The sequence below is a fragment of the Anopheles funestus genome, chromosome 2RL, assembly GCF_943734845.2.
Source record: "Anopheles funestus chromosome 2RL, idAnoFuneDA-416_04, whole genome shotgun sequence".
Classification (NCBI taxonomy): domain Eukaryota; kingdom Metazoa; phylum Arthropoda; class Insecta; order Diptera; family Culicidae; genus Anopheles; species Anopheles funestus.
This window is the reverse complement of record NC_064598.1, coordinates 87,356,519-87,372,955: the sequence shown is the minus strand read 5'-3', so window position 1 is coordinate 87,372,955 and position 16,437 is coordinate 87,356,519. Positions and strand designations below refer to the sequence as shown.

At 44.4% G+C, this 16,437-nt stretch overlaps 1 long non-coding RNA gene across 1 annotated transcript in view; it reads left to right on the top strand.

Annotated features, from left to right (window-relative positions):
* Nucleotides 1-4,405: 4,405 nt before the first annotated feature.
* LOC125775203 (uncharacterized) overlaps nt 4,406-16,437 on the top strand; it is a 126,347-nt gene continuing 114,315 nt past the window's right edge. Inside the window, exon 1 of the long non-coding RNA XR_007421152.1 lies at nt 4,406-5,387. This is a non-coding gene — a long non-coding RNA (uncharacterized LOC125775203). The remainder of the gene's footprint in view (nt 5,388-16,437) is intronic.

Here is a 16,437-nt window from a genome sequence, read left to right as displayed (position 1 = left end):
TGCGATATGCCTTTCGTTCCCGAAGGAGGAAAACAATATGATCTGGTGATCTTCTTCAAAACATCTCTAAGCAATTTCCAGAACCGAAGCATACACCCACATCGATGCACGTTGGAATGTCAGAATTTTATGGTTATTAATTAAAACGATAATTTATGACCATTCTACCCATCTGCGACGATCAGATCGTCGGTGCAAAGTCCGTGACAGGAAGTCCCCAGCATTGCCACCATCAAAACGAAACGCCTGCAATTCATCCTCCAGCCGCTTGCTAGATCGTACTGTGGATAGTATTTTGTCCGCGGAATCTTAAGCACTTTCAAGTGGTTCTTTTTTTGTGCGAAGACGCCGCCAGACTTCGTGAGAGCCTCAGTGCTCTGCGTCCATCTGCTAAGCGAGCAACATGGTAAAACAATTTAGAGCATATTGGAACGCAAACCAACCGCGGACGGTGGAGCGTGCTTTAACGGTTCTAATGACACTCACGATCGGGTTTGCTTTTATTTGCAGACCATCCCTAACACTCGCCGTAGAAGGGCTTATCGTAAGGTGGTGCAAATAGGGACGAAAAAAAAAGAAAGGACCAAAGAAACGAAGGGAAGGAAGCATTCTTGGGGTTAGATTCTTGCCGGTGCAAGGTAAAGCAAGTGCCCCTCGTACAAAATGCGATCCGAGCGGTAAGGGAAATGCAAATCAGACGTTTAGCGGTCCGATCGTTGCCTATTTGCACGATCCGTGAGGTGGTATAAATTACTCGTGTCGTTTGCCGTCGTGAAGTGTTGTTTCTATTTTGTCAGAAGGGTTTTTTTTTGTCGCTGTTGCTGTTGGCTGCGGTACTACATTTCTGGCACGCTGTTTTAACAGTCGGGTGGCGTTGCCGTTTTTGCACGGATGCCTGGATGGACGACCGCTTTGGGATCGTGTAGCACAGTTTTGATAAGAATAATTTGTTCAACATCGCCATTTTAGGGTTGATCGTGGTCACCATAAATTTTCCACTCTCGGGTGACTTTTCACCGGTCGACGGGGGGAATGATCTTCGCCGATGAAGAGCATCGAACAATTTGTGCCTCATAAAAACGGTGTACCGTGGTGGTATCGATGATCTAGCCGAATGGAGGTATGTTTAATAATTAATAATTGGAAGCATTGTATGTTTTCTTACCCCAACTATGAGTAAATAGATTTTTATTAGTGTACGAGTTGATAAAATTAATAGTTCTATGAATTTTAAGTACTTCTTTTTAAACAGTTTCGTTTCAATTCTCTGCTACTTAAAATCGTCCATTGAATTATAGAAAATGATCTAAATCATCGAAGAAATCAGATCTTTTTATGATTCTTTCCTGTTTCTCGCTAAATGAGATTATATTTTCCGCCCATTTTACAGTATAATAGGTGTTTATCTAGTTACATTTCCCACCCATGGTGAAGAGATCAGTTCAGTTGAAGGTGGAGTACAACTGAGCACATCAATACAAAACAAAGCTAAAAAAACTGATCTCAAGGATGTCTAAGAAGAAAGGAATAAAATCGTCACTGTTTCTCACCGACATTCACAACTGTGCTAAGATGTGCATTCCTTCGGTGGGAACAATTTCACATATATATTTTTTAAATTGTTGGTTTGTTTTTCTGTACCTAAAGAATGGCACACGGTAAGAGAGAACCGGTTAACGAACCACAAAATTTTTGCCGAAAAAAAGGTCGCTCATAGCGTGTTCCTGGGCTAGAAATGCTAGAAAATGCACCAAGCGGGAGGACAAAAAAATAGAGAAGTTGTCGAGGATTTTAAGCTTTCTACGGATTTGCAGAGAGAAGTTTATTTTTTTGCTATCTATGGAAACTCCCTAGCATTCTATCCTGTTCTGACCCATTTCTAAGAACTCGCTGGAAACTATTTTCTCATGGCGAACATGAGAAAAAGTTCTAAAAACAGGTTCAATCGAATCAGCTAGATTGATACATTCCGTGTTTGAAAAAGAAACACAGAGATACACCAAAAGTAGCAGAAAAAAGGATGTAGCATTACACTGGAACAGGTAGTGTAATGCTTCGATGTCGGGTTCGTCTCTTTCAGTCTTTTGTTCGGACCGTTCTGGAGTGTATGCATTTTTGGCTATGAATAGAATTTGCCGAATTAGTTCTGATCGGTTCAATCCAATTGAGGATGACTCTGGATGACAGCGTGATGGGAATGCTACACCGCCAGTTCCCAGACCGATTGGTTCGAGAGAAAAAAAAACAACCGTTTAACACTCCGGTGCTTCTAATTGTTAAACGATGTGTTTTGCTTCCCTTTTTGGCTCACCAAATTCACCGGTCGAAACGGTCGGCACCGGCGACTCATAATCACATCAACATGATCAGCGGCTTTGACACCGATCGCGAACCGTGTCGAAGCGGTGGAAAGCCTTTACAACGTGGGAACCGAATCAAAGCTTTCCCCAAAACACCCGGTCACAGGTTCCGTGGGCGCTTGGAAAGCGTTCGAATGAAGTTAATAGGAATTCGTTTTCGGGTGATGGTGTTCCAACTGTTTTCCCCGACCTGCTTCTTCAGTTGTCGATTTTGATAAAGTACCCGCGATATTGGATGGTACGGTGTGCGGTTCCCAAGGTTAATGCCAATTCAATCGTTTAACGCGTTACGGTACGAAGGAAGAGCACACTTTTTGTCGAGACGGAATCAGTTCGGACAAGACGATGCCTGACATGAACAGGTCGTTTGTAAACGAGCTGCTGTCGAAGCGCTCCCACAACCGCCATCGTGGAACCGTATCGGTAAAGCAAAACCGCAAATGTGATGGTTAGGGAACGCAATTTCCTAGTGCTTACCATAGTAAAAAAAAAAACGGGCCGTGGAAAAATCCCTCGAGATCGTTTAGTGGGACTGATTAGAGCATGGGTAATAATATTTGTACACGTTTTTTTTTGCGTGCCGATTCAATCAATCGACGAAACGCCATGGTGTGCAGGTTTGCAGCGTGTTACCGAGACATATAATCATCACCATTCGATCATTGTACCGGCGACCCCATTTCCAATACGCCCGCTGCTAACTTTCCACTTTGTTCCGCAAATGTTCAGCCACGGGGAAAAGACACACCGTGCCGGACGGTTACCCGGCGTGCTGTTTTTTAAACCGCTGGTCATGATGAGCACTTGATAGTCACGCTACAGTTTACCGCCTGCCGGGGCTGGGATGCGCATCCCCAGTGCCCGGGTAATGATTTCATCCGGATGATCCTTACCGTCGTTTTTGGGTGAAAAGGTTTCCAATGTGCACCATGGATTTGGCCGCCAAATCGTCAAAGCGCCAACCCAGCTCCGGTTGATGGGTTGGAACGGATTGCGGTTACTTGTTTCGGTACACGGTACGAATCCGCGTATCATTATCACCATCGGAAACGGATCGATCGTGGGATGCGCTCGGGAGTTTTCGGAAAGATGATGTTGATTGCATGCCTGGGCAGCGCGGTACAGGTACCGTGGTCTGGTGCCGACCAAAAAGATCAAGCGGATTGACCATGGCTTCTCGATTGGACGATTATGGGCTATTCATTAGTGTGTACTTTGGATGATGGGTCTTTTCTCGATTGGGTCTGACCTCGGCGGGAATCTGCCCGGTCGGTGAAGGTGCCGAAGATGCACTTGGCAGGGTGTCGTACCCATGGCTGAAGGTTGCCGGTAGTTTTCGGACGCTTGGGAAAATTGTGATTCGTCAGGGATGATCGTATTACTGTAGGGATGTTGACGGAGAAGAAAGTGTATTGCAATAAGCTACGTTATGTTCGTAGTACAGGGAATAATACAATATAATGGATAAGGGGATATTGTTTGGGAAATTGTATGCTGCACTCAAATGCACTCAAATGCAACTCAAATGTTCTGTAGTCTAGAACACTTGCTTTTGAGAGTGAGTAAAACATTTGGGAAATATATTCCTCAAACTCCTCAACTTCACTAGGGAGATACCGAAATATCCATGGTCATCCACCATAAGAAACGATCTCACACCAGTGTCCAATCAAAAGCAGCAAGTGCTTTGTTCGGGGTCTACGGTTGCCCTATCGCAGCACATATCATTATATCACCGCCAGCAAAAGGCGCAGTAAAACATCCGCTCCGTCATCCATCATACCGTGCGGCCGGTCGCGCACGAGAATCCCATCCAAGTTGCGATCGATCGATCGGACTGCGCCGGTCCGTTACCATTTATGTCCGGAGGCAGTCGCGCAGCGGCACGTCGTGTCGTGGAACTCTTAAGAATTTCGATACACTCGCGCCCGAATCGCAATCGTTGCAAGTCGCGCACAGGTTAGGTAATCGCGGGCACTGTAGCGTTACCCGGCATGCTCAACTTGCCAACATTGTCCGAAGCGCCGGTGAATTATGAACCAGCGAGTTCGGTGGACTTTGGCAGTGGTTGACCGTGTGCAAACCAGCAGGACGATAACGATAGTGCAATTTCCGTGTCAAGAGGTCAACTTGTAGTTGGTTGTGTTTTTTTTTCGGGGCCCCTTTAGAGGTAGTTTAAACGAACGTGTTCTACCGTTATGAAGGCACAATTGGAACTCTGTCCTTTCTCTCGTTCTCATACAGACAACCGAAGGATATAACGTGGAATGTTTCATAGCGTCATAAAACTGGCGGCCATATTCGGTCGGCTTAGAAGTGGATGCAATGTGCTTTGGTCATGTGATAATGATGGGGTAACAGTTTTACACTTCCCAGCAAATAATCGGCGCTCAATTTAGGCGATACTTTGGCCGAAGCATGCTGGCCGATTTCTGATCGAACATTGCAACTACACCACTGCATTCCAATCGACGTGAACTTCTCCCAACATCTACCAGAACAAGTCTTGAGTACTTGCAGAGTCCACAACAAATTAGCAGGCAATTACGCGGTACATGGTACAATGTAGGAAAATGGCTCCAAGGAAATTGAAGTCACATTTCTGAACCACTTCTTCGATCGTTCAACGGTGGTGGAGGTGATTTCGTTTCCTAGAAGGCACCAGACAGATCGGACATTTAATTCTTGTTTATATCTTCAGAAGTACATCGGCTATCCTCTTCCCCAGTTCGGGGACTATTCCAGAGGTGCAAATAGTCTCGAGAGTTCCGAGACTTTCAGCTACACTTGGTTTAACAAAGTGCTTCATTTATCATACTTGCAGCCATAAACCATACCGGCAGAGCAGGAACAGGAGGATTGCCCCCAGCACCGCACACCAAAAACCACATCGGTCGCTGATAAATCGGTGCACATCACCGCGTCCTCATCATCTTCATCAGCTGTGCCGGAATGGTGGCGCTCCAAAGCGCTATCTTCCGTTGACGGACAGCAGTACTTCGGGCGGTACCAACGCTAAAACTCCGGGTAAGTTATTAACATATCGTGCAAATAAATTAAATATTAGTATCACATTAATTACGGCATTCCGGCAAAGGCTAAAACCAGCACCGTTTGATGTACACGGACCGCCGGGAAGAGAACAGAAATCGGAACGCACACTATTTGCGTGCATGCACTGTCGGCCCCACCGGCCAGACACGCGTAAGCTTTAGCCAATCCAGTAAAAGCTGGTAGGAGCATTGGTGACATGAACTGCACCGCCGGGCAAAGGGTGGACATTGCGGAGGTAGGGCAAGCGTTTGAAGCCCAGCGCGACAGAGGTGAACATGGGAGAGTTATTTATGAGCCACCCATCGGCGGCAACAACGGGCACGATTGAGCTAAACTAAATCGTTTCGATTAGCGCGACTAGTTTTCTGAATTTCTGATTCCACCGGACCAACCGGTCAGTTGTCGATGGGTTGAGGAGTCAGATTACAGCGTGCGCTGTACACACTACGGGGAAGCACCAGGTAGCACCCGTTTGCTAGCCGCGGTGGCACGCGTTTCAATCGTTCGGGAGATGGGCAAGATCAAAGTCGCCCCCGGTGGCTTATCGGAATCTGCGGTAGACTTTTTATACTCGCCCGAACGGTAAGAAGTGATCGATCGTCTACGGCAGGTACACAGCGGGATGGAAAATCAGTTCACAGTGTGTTACACGGTTCGTTAAATGAGTTTTGTTCTAGATGAGATGTTTAATACTGGTATGATTAGATGCCAATAGATAGCATCTGTAATTATTTGTCAATGATTGGAAAGTTTTTTTTTCTCATTTAAGTTTCTAAAGAAGCCGATGTAGTATGAAAACTATAACGAGATCATTGACCCATTGAAGTCATCCACGATCTTCATTCGCAATGTTCGTGTTTCATTCGTCAATATTCTTCAATTCTTCAATTCAAAATATTTTTTTATTAGAATCCTATTCTTTTTATGCTTCCCACCTTCAATCCTAACAAAATCCTTCCTGTGCGGCTATTACCCTAAGAACGGTGGCACGTGCACCAATCCGCACAAGCTTCGGCTGCGACATCGGTTGGATTTATGGAGTGCACGCTGCATTTATGATAATGTTGCAATTTATAATTGCCAATCCCAACTACCTATGCGCTCAACCACTCAACAGTCCGGGTGCGTGTTAGGCCATGCAGCTGTTGGCAACAGATGCGACCCACAGGCTTCACCACGAAGAGTGGGCAATTCAATGGTGGAACAGTTTTGGCTTGTGCCATTAGATTCGCCCGTCCGGAGCGGTTGGCGTCTTATCAAAAAACGGTAATCGGCCGCGGTGGGGTAATAAATCAACGATTTCAATTTAATTGCACTTAAATTCCTTCAGGGTGTGCGCTTAACCACGCACAGATAGGTGGCTTCATTAAATCCTGATGCCGGGCGGAAGGTTTGGACCGAGGTGCGATACCTTAAATGAGACGGCCCTGCGTTTTTTTTGCACGGGCGTAATAGTAATGGCAGGAAGAAGCGTCATATTTATTTAGAAGACAGCCTGTCCACCTACCCACCCTGATGATGGGGTTAAGCCATTTTATGTGTGCGAGTGATCATTTGTCGACCTATGTGCCGGCGCACCGTGTCTGTAGCTTTGACATGTACACAGACACAATCGGGCAACTGGGGAGGTGTTTGGCACGCTAGTGCACACTTTCGTGTATGCTGCAAGGGTTGGCTGTTTCGGCCCCGGAGCGTCCAACCCGGGCGGTAGGGTGCGGACGAATTTATGAAAAGTTCGTCTAAATTAACGCCAACCGATTGACCGGTTGGTGAGGTGAGCGAGAAAAGGCACGAAGGTCGACAACCGGGGTGGGTTAGACGTAGGCGAGCTGTAGTACGCCTGGACGGACATAGGGGTGCAGTTTAAAGGGCGAAAAGGGGAAAAAGGCTGATCGGTGCAATGGGCAAACAGCTGTACACTAGCGACCGGCGTCGGCGTTTGTTTCTGTTTGTGCGATCCAAATGCCTTGTTACCTCGCTTCATGGAAGGTGTGAAACGATTTGTTACGATAAAGCCTGTTTGACTGCGCCAAAGTGCAGCACACAGATTGTAAGGGTGGACCTGATCAAACGATGATTAAGACATGCTTCGGCCAATTCCGGTGCTTGTTGGTGGTATGTTTTGTGCTTGAAATTATTGCAATCTATAATTGATTAAGTGCTATTCGTGATCTCGACCATCGACAATAATAATCGCGTTTGAAGACAATTTTCCGTTTTTTTATTTTCTTTTATTTTCTTCGTTTTGTATTTAAATATTATATTTTTAGTCTTAACTTTTCGTTTCATATTTTCTTATATATTTGATTTATATTTTTCTCATTTCTTTTACATTTTTCTTATTATTTAATAAGTTATATATTTTTCTCATTTTTAATTATAACTTAAATTCATGAAGACAAATTTATTCGATTTTAAATTGATTTTTCACCATTTTAAATTATGCTTTTATTTAACTTACTTTTTGTGGATCTTCATTGAAAAGATTATTTGTCGTGTAGCTCTCCACGCTCAGCCTTTTTTGCTGGTTGCATTAAATCTTCCCTACCACACCCAACCTGTTCAATCACAAAAAAAAACCACACCTTTGTCACATTGTTAAGTATCTGCCAGCAAATGGCGACACCTTCGCATCACTTACTTTCCCGCTGCAGACGCCGCCTGGTCTTGACGCTGCATTCAACTCACCGTACCGTGATGCAGCGCAGTTCAAAAATGATCGAAATAACTCAATCATCGCATAATTACGCTTAATTTATTAAGTCTCGCGCTCAATTATCTGATGGTTGAAATTCCACACGGTCCTTCCCGGGGCAATGTTGTGCCCATTGGAGACCCGGTAAAGCCTAACCAGCCGACACATCGATGACGCCCGGGCAATCGTCGATCGCTTCATCAGCCTTCCATCAGTTGAGCTGCATTCCTTTTATGAGTTCTTTTAAAAGAAGCTTCTCCGGATCGCGTTGCGTGAGGTTTGTCTGCTTTCGTTGCTCTTTGTGCGTTCCGGGGTTGGTTTTCTCTTCTTCGCTCCTACTTATCCATTTTCAACTCGCTTTGTTGCACTACCATGAAGACGATGAACGGCCCTGAGACTGCGTGAAACAATCAATGTGCTAGCGTGCTGCTGGTGCAAGTGCAGAAGGACGTTCAGGATGCTGCAAATGGTGCGTCTTGCGACTGCATCGGGTGATTGAAGTGCAATACCTGCCGTGTCGATGACTTGCGCACTGTGTGCAATGGAATCTTAAGGATTTTGATGCCATCGTGGCTTCGATTGCGTCTCGAAAATCCTTCCCCTCCGGTGTGGTGATAGTGCGTGAAAACAGTTGTTTCGTAACCGCAGAAGCGAAATCTTCAACAGGTTTCATTTTCCTTTGTTCAGAGACTGAAGCTTGGAGAGGTTTTTTTTCTGTCGTTGCTTTCAACATTCAGTTTCGTACTGCTGCCACATATTGCAGTAATTGGTCACTAATCGGATGCGTTTGCGAATGCAAGTTGACGCAATCGAGGTTGATGGAAGAGTTAAGGGTAGTTTTGCTTCTTCCTTCCAATACGATTGAAATATTTCACCATCGTTTAAGGATAACGTTAAGCATTGGATTGAACGATCCACAAAAAAATCTCTACATAATGGTACGTATCAAGATGCACTTAAATTTTTTGTAATACAGACATGTCACTTTACCAAGAAAAAGGTTAAAAGTCTGTCCATCCACTTTAGAAACAAACCATTTACCCAACAAAACCTTCCCTTGTCGGTAAGGTGTTTGAATGAAGGTGTCCTCATGTTGGAAATGACGTTTTAAGTGAATGAATCACAAAGAAAGGTTCAAATAAAATATACAAAAAAACGGAAACCTTGTGTGATTCGATGCAATGAATAATCGACACATTTCGGGGAGAAATGTACACTTCACATACGTTTCCGTCTCCTTATGAGGCTCGCGGGTTGTGGGCGATTCCTGGTAGAGGAATTTATTCCATCGGTACATCTTAACGACATTTCGACACGAGCACTTGACACGATTTGGTGTGGATCCTTTACCAGTTTAGCGATGGGTTGATATTGATATAAAGGGTTTCGTGTGCTTTTCCCCGTTTTACGTCCTATTTTCATGTCAACGAATTCGATCTGGATGTTATTTTGGAGATTAAACATCCGCTTAAACGATTTTTGCTAAAAATTTAGTTACTACATAGGGATTTAAGATCCTTCTGCTCTACAGTAAAACACATCAATCAAATATAAATGCTAAAATTTTACTATTTTAAAGTTGCTTTTTCATTATTAAAATTCAAGTTCGATCCACTTTTTTCCCAAGTTACGCAGCAACATAATTCTTCCGTTACCAAAATAACTTCAAGTGCCAAACAATGTGTGTGTGTGCTCTTCAGGAAAACAGTTGTTTGCGGGCACCTAATTTGTTTGCGTTTCTACATTCGTTTTTATTATCTATCTGTAGTACCATTATCGTTTCCCATGTTTTTTTTGTCGCTCAAGTTGAATTGTTTTGTTTTTTATGTGTGTCCTTACTCATCATTACTTCCTTCCTTCCCATTGTGGGGCCCAATCCTGTGAGAGTCCTAAAAAGGTTCACGCTGTCACCCTGAGCAATCCTCCGTCCCAAGGGGTAGGGAAATGTATCCTTCCCATTTCCATGCTTCCTTGCGCTGTGATGCGAACAAGTGCTGCTGCGCATTGTGTTCGATGGTAGAGAAACACACGAAGGAACCGAGAAAAAAAGAGCGTACTATATGAGAAAGCAACAACAACAGAAAAAAAACCAGACCACAGATAAAAGAAACTTGATGGGATCCTTGGCCGTGATCGTGTCGTTTTCCTTTTGTCGCCTCAGATTTCAACCTGTTCCCTTGGTTCCCGTTAGAACCTTCACCCTGGGAAGCATTGGTACAGGGTGACCCAACCGTGGACGGTTTTGTCGTCCTGCAGAGGGATGGAAGATCTACTTGAACCACCCTGCAGCTGAGAAACCTGCGATCGGGAGTGAAATACAATACGCGATTAGTTTTCAAGCGGCTTTTTTCCCCTGTTTTGCTCCTTCATACACTCGTTGTCCCTGGAATGTTACGATTCGGGTAGGGTGTATGAGCGACAACAAAAAAACACAAGTTCATCTCCCATACACCATCGTCCACCATTTCCATCTCATTTCCGTACGATCGCACCCACACACGTGGGACAGGATGGTGAGAAAAAAAACATGATCCCGCTGCTCTTTGCTTCAGATGATTGTTCTACTTTTTGTTTCATTTTTTTTCTCTTGCTTCAAAATCGAAATGTTTGTGGGATATGGGATTTTTTGTTCCCGTTCGATCCCAGGCTCAGCTCACCGGCGGTGGTGGATTGTTCTCAGCGGTAGAGCAACTCAACGCACCGTACACATCCCGGGCCGTTATCTACCGAGGGTGCTCTACTTGCAAGGCCGGAAGTGATGGTGGTTTTTTGGAGGTGATTTTTTATTCAACCGGAATCGTTCGTAGATGAGTTATGAATCCGCTGTAAGTAGTTTACCGATCCACCATTACCATATCATTAGACATACTTCAGACCGTGCGTTGTAGGAGGAGGCTAGCACAATAAAAAAAAATCACATCCACAGCAACAAAACAGGAAGTTCCGGGATCAAAAGGGAGCTTGAGAGGGACATCTTTTTTTGCCTTTTTGTTTAGGGTGCTTTCTTTTTTAATCAGGTTTTGATTGAAATGGGACATGTTTAGTGGAACACTTTAGATGGTTTTAAAATTTATTCCGTTCCGGTGTAAGATCTACGATGCCCGGAACAGAAACAGCTGGTACGACTAGTTTTTTTTTTACTTGTTGTCTTTAAGGACCACTTTTTAATGTTTTTTTTCCTCGCTACGGAAGCAGCGTAGTTGGTTGGTTTTTTTCTATCAAGAATATCACTGAGGGAGTCTCAAAAGAATTGTTCATATGTTTTTGAATGAATAATATTCGTGATACAGAAGACAAAAATTCGTTTTTATACTGCGATCATAAAAATTGTTTAAAAAAAGTGTTGTTTACTATATTACGACCAATAATGTACGCAAAATAGTCCTCAGTATTTATTAAATGAGCTCTTCAGAATTTGCTTTTTAATAAATCGTATCTTTTTTATAGCTTTTTTAGCAACAGCCTTCTCTATGTCATCTCTCACCGTCAAGAAATGACAAACTTAATATTTTTTTATTTCATAAACTACCACCGCAGGATGTACTTGAAGACATACAGAGCAAAAAACTTTGAGGATGTAAAAACAATCCATTTAAAAACTCCCATCCGTAAGCAGTTTTTTTATCCGTTAAACGTGTCGCATGCCCGCTTTTAATCAGTTCAGCATCATTTCCTTTCCAAAAAACCGAAAAAACCCCCCTCGAAAAACCTTCAAGCGTGAGGTCGTCGAATGTTTCGAACGTCCTTTGGGACACTATCGATGGTTGTGTGCAGCAACCTACAAGGAGAGGCGATGCATTCCTTAACGAGCAGCACAACTCGGCACAAACCTTGTTATAAGTCAGAAATGAACGATCCGAGAAGCAACACACAGAAGTGGACAATCGGCTACGGCTAATCTTGGTATCGAAATCCGAATTTTCGACAATCCTGCCTGTGCGGTCGGAAGGCGCGCGCGCGCGCGGCGGACGGAGCATCCCCATGTCGATTCCTTAATTAAATTGAAAAACCGATTGCACTTGTCCACCTTCACATGTGCCCAGTGGGTCCACAGGTCGTACCAGGGCAATCAGGAAGTTCAGGTTCCCTTTTACGGGTAACGATGAAAAAGGGGGGTAGGAATGGACTGCCCGCTAACTGCACGTGGAAAGTGATTTACGAACATGGTTCAGCACACCTTTTTGAAGGGCCTCCACCATTTTGCGATTGGTGCACCTCATCTTCCCGAGCATAACAACGAGATGGTCGGAAAGGGTATGTGTGTGTGTGTGTGTTTGTTTCCTTATCGGCGTACTTTCATCGGCGGTAGGACGCAGGATTTTGTTTGCTCGGTAACGTCACGATGATCCCTGTTAATCCTCTGTACCGATGCCTGGGGCACTTTGGTCCAAGGGCATACAAAATGGAAGGCAAGCACGCTCCACTGCAAGCTGTCACCGAAATTGGCGAAAACAGCGAGTTGTGGTTGAGCAGGAAAAAAAAGGGAAGCCCAAAAAGGTACCAAACACCATTGACAAACGCGAAGATCACGCGACGCAACGCAACCACCTTCTGTCTTCAAGTTCAACGGGACAGGTTAGGCTTTAAGGGAGGATCGAAAACAAAAAATTCTTCCCAAAAGCGAAAAAAAAAGACCGTTTGGTCTCGATTTAACTTTATTATTATTGAATTTCGATATCTCCACCATGTCCCGGAGTGCATTGCTGGGGTACCTGTTGTCGAGTTGTCGTCCCAATATTCCCCCAAGAAGATCGTCCTCTTGTTTGGTTTTTTTTAAATTTTTTGGGAGTGCAGCTTCAACTCCAAAAAAAGACCCAAAAACTCCAAACTCCCCAAAAGACAACGTCGTGAGGTTCGGTTTGTGCTCTGATTTGTTTGTGATACCTTGTTGCAGTGGGCCGAGCGCATTCGAATGTGAACTTGTGCATGCTGCTATCCTGCTGCTCATGGTCTGCATCACCCGCCAGGTTTTCCCTCGCCCAATCCACAGACACAAGGTGGCTTTTGTGTTCTGCTCTGTCTGTTCACTAAATTTACTCGACACAGCAGCGCAATAAATCGTGTCTTATCAGTAAAATATGTTCGACAAAAGTGCATAAAGAAGAAGCGGCCGGTCTGCGCGCCGGTTACACACCTCGTCGCCTGTCACATCAATGCGGTACCGTACGGTGTCGATACACACACACACACATCCGTAGGAAGGAAGATGGGTCTCGCAGTGCCCATCGTTTCCGCACTGTACCGAGGCAGCCAATTTGAAGGATGCCTGCCGTGGGATGTGATGCCGGTGCAAAACTTTCCCGAAACGGTACGGAAGCTGGCATCGGCTGGGAACTTACCTTCCCCGTTCGAGGTACGGGAAGCTTCTTTTCATTAGCCGTTTTCACTACTGCTCGTCTGTCTGTTGCTCCCGTTCTGGTTAATTCTCGGATACCTTGTGACAGTGCACCCACTGGTGGTGGATATGTGATTGTGTTTTCGCTCGAACCTTCACCAATTGGTGGACTGGTGTGGATTGTGTGTAGCTGCACGCGGAACGATTTGTTTTTGACTTACCTTGCCGCACTTTCTGCCAGGCAGGGTAGTAACCTAACCTGAACCTACCTATTTTCGCCCACCTGTGTACGGGGTGGGTCGTCCTCTTTTAAGTGTGCAGGTCGCGGAAAATTTTCCACATTCGTTCTGAATGATTTGCTACAAATCTGGTACGCTACTATGAAATGCTCGGCAAAACATTCACCATCGATCACGGACAAAAACACCGCAGGAGGGAGGGACACAAGGGAAACGTCAGATGTCTTGGATGCGTCTTGCGCGAGCCGGATAATGCGCCAGTCTCCCTGACGACCGTGACCATGTGGCACAAACGGGGAGTCAATTTATCGTACCCCTTTTCGTGCCGGGCGAATTTTTCACGCTTCTTCACCTTACTATCGGGTGGTGAGATGTACTCCTCCCCGCATTGGAACTCACCTTGGACCTCAGCGTTTTTGCCTCCCACAACGACAGACGTACAAACACCATCGAGCTACTTGTTTGTGGCGGGCGTTATCTGTGGCTTTAAATTTTCTCCATTCGGCATTTCACGTGGCGTTGCGGTCGCCATCGGTGCTTATTAAAACCACTCAATTCGTGACACAGAATTATCATAAACACGTACACTGTGTCCAATTAACCTGTAACATGACGAAAGAATAAATAAACCGAGCAAACTGGTGCTCCCGCGAACGATAGAGTTTCGGGCTCGTTTGCCAATTCCCTCCCGGTGTTCGGCACGTTGCGGTGGTTGTTGAATCCGGGATTAAAAGGAGAGACTGCGATCTACTTCTTCCTCCTGTTCGCCGAAAGAAAAAGGACAACCCGGGCAGCACGGTTTGGACAAGGTGTAAGCTTCCTGTTCGGCAATATGCTAGTTGCCGGGGCGGGACATCGAATCGTTTGGCACGAATTTTTAGCTGGGTAGGTGCGCAGAGAGAAAAAAAATGGTAGCGAAAACAGTGAATCAACCGAATGGCAACAAGACACGAACCGATGGAACAGGTTGCCCCGTTTGTGCTGTACTTCACGGTGGCCAACGTAAATGTTAAGGTCACTGAACCGGTGCACGGCGAAAGGGATATGTGTATGGATCGATTTATTTGGAAAGTGTAGCGCATCTAAATCAGGCTGTTTTGAAGGCAATAGTTTTGGTTATCTTATTTAATAAAAGGTATAATAGTCAGCATGTTCAAAACAATTAATTATTTTAATATAAACCATATCTTGAATATCTGAGAGGTCCAATGAACATTACAACAAGTAACGAATTTCCAATCCACGGGATTTAAACTCATTCCTTTATGCTCCAATGTTCTTTCTTTAATGGCGTTGATACTGCTTGTGGAAATCATTCTTCAAAATTTCTGTTTTACCTGAGACAGGATTAACTATAACTTGATTAACTGTTGTTATACATTTTGTCGCGATCAATAAAAATATATCAATTACATTTTTAATATGTTGGTGAACCAATAAAAAAAGTTAATAAATATTTTAAAAATACCAGGAAGCCACATTACAATTTCTCGGGGTTCTGACAGATCCCTTCCTTTACATAAAATGCGCTAATTTTAAATGAAACATTTTATGCGTTAATTTTCTATTCTATTCTATTTTATTCGTTCTATTTCTATTCTATTTTCTATTCTATTTTTTATAATTTTGAACGAGAATTTCAAAAAAAGGAGGATTTTAAATCATATTTCACGAAAATATGACTCAATACACAAGTCAAATAACAAGATTTATAACAAAAATGGCAAATGATCGTTAACTTCAATAACAAGGTCTTGTTACGATATTTCATACTCCCAGAGGCACTGGCATCGACGAGGATTTGTTATGCACAAACACACACAAAGCGTGTTTCACTGTTTCTGCTTATCGAAGGTTAGATCCAGACTAATTTTCTTTTATCTTTTATTATAATTTTCCACGTAAAAAAAATACTCAAAAAATCGTGCATTGAATCATTTTTCCAACAGGATGAAAAGAGTTTCGGTACTTATGGGTTTGGCTAGTAATGCTTGCTTTTCATCCCCCAAGGAAGATCGTGTGCTGCAGCACGAAGCCAGTCAAATCACCACGCAAACGAACGCTCGGTCAGTTTTGACCGTTTCGTATGCAAATTGTTTTACAAGCGCTTTTCCTCGCTAAACCTTCTATCGATTTCAGGTTGACGTATGCACCGGACGGTGTTGTTTGATTAAAATTAGACCATCGTGCCCTTTACGACTTGTGAAACGTTTGCTCACGGTTGCCCACTAACGATTCCAAAACCGGAACGAATGTGACCCCCGTGGTGACCTCCACGACACCCTTTTTTGGGACCGTCCCAAAAAAGCCACCATATTCTGATGGAAATGTTCTTCCCGATAACCCGAACTCCACGGCTCTGTGACAAGGAACACACGGAATGCTCGAAATAGTTATGACCCGATAGGTCGGAAGACACCGGCTACGGCGGGTTGGGCTGAGAATAAAAGCGCACCGGATGTCAAACTTCACAGGTTTATGAACATTGAAGAGGGAACTGCATAGCGCCCAAGTGCCAAGTGTGTATGTGCGTCCGGATGGATGCATTTCAGTAGGTGACGGGAAGGAAATTGCATTTTAATTTCTGTCCTCCTTCACTGCAACATCCTCCTCCTCCTTCCCCGAAGCAGTCTGACCTTTACCCCGACACCGGAACCGGGTGTGCTGACGGGTATTCTCGTCCCGAAGCGTTCTAAAGTTTCGTTCTTTCTGTCTGTCTGTTTACCATGCTTCTGGACCTTTTTGACCTGGATT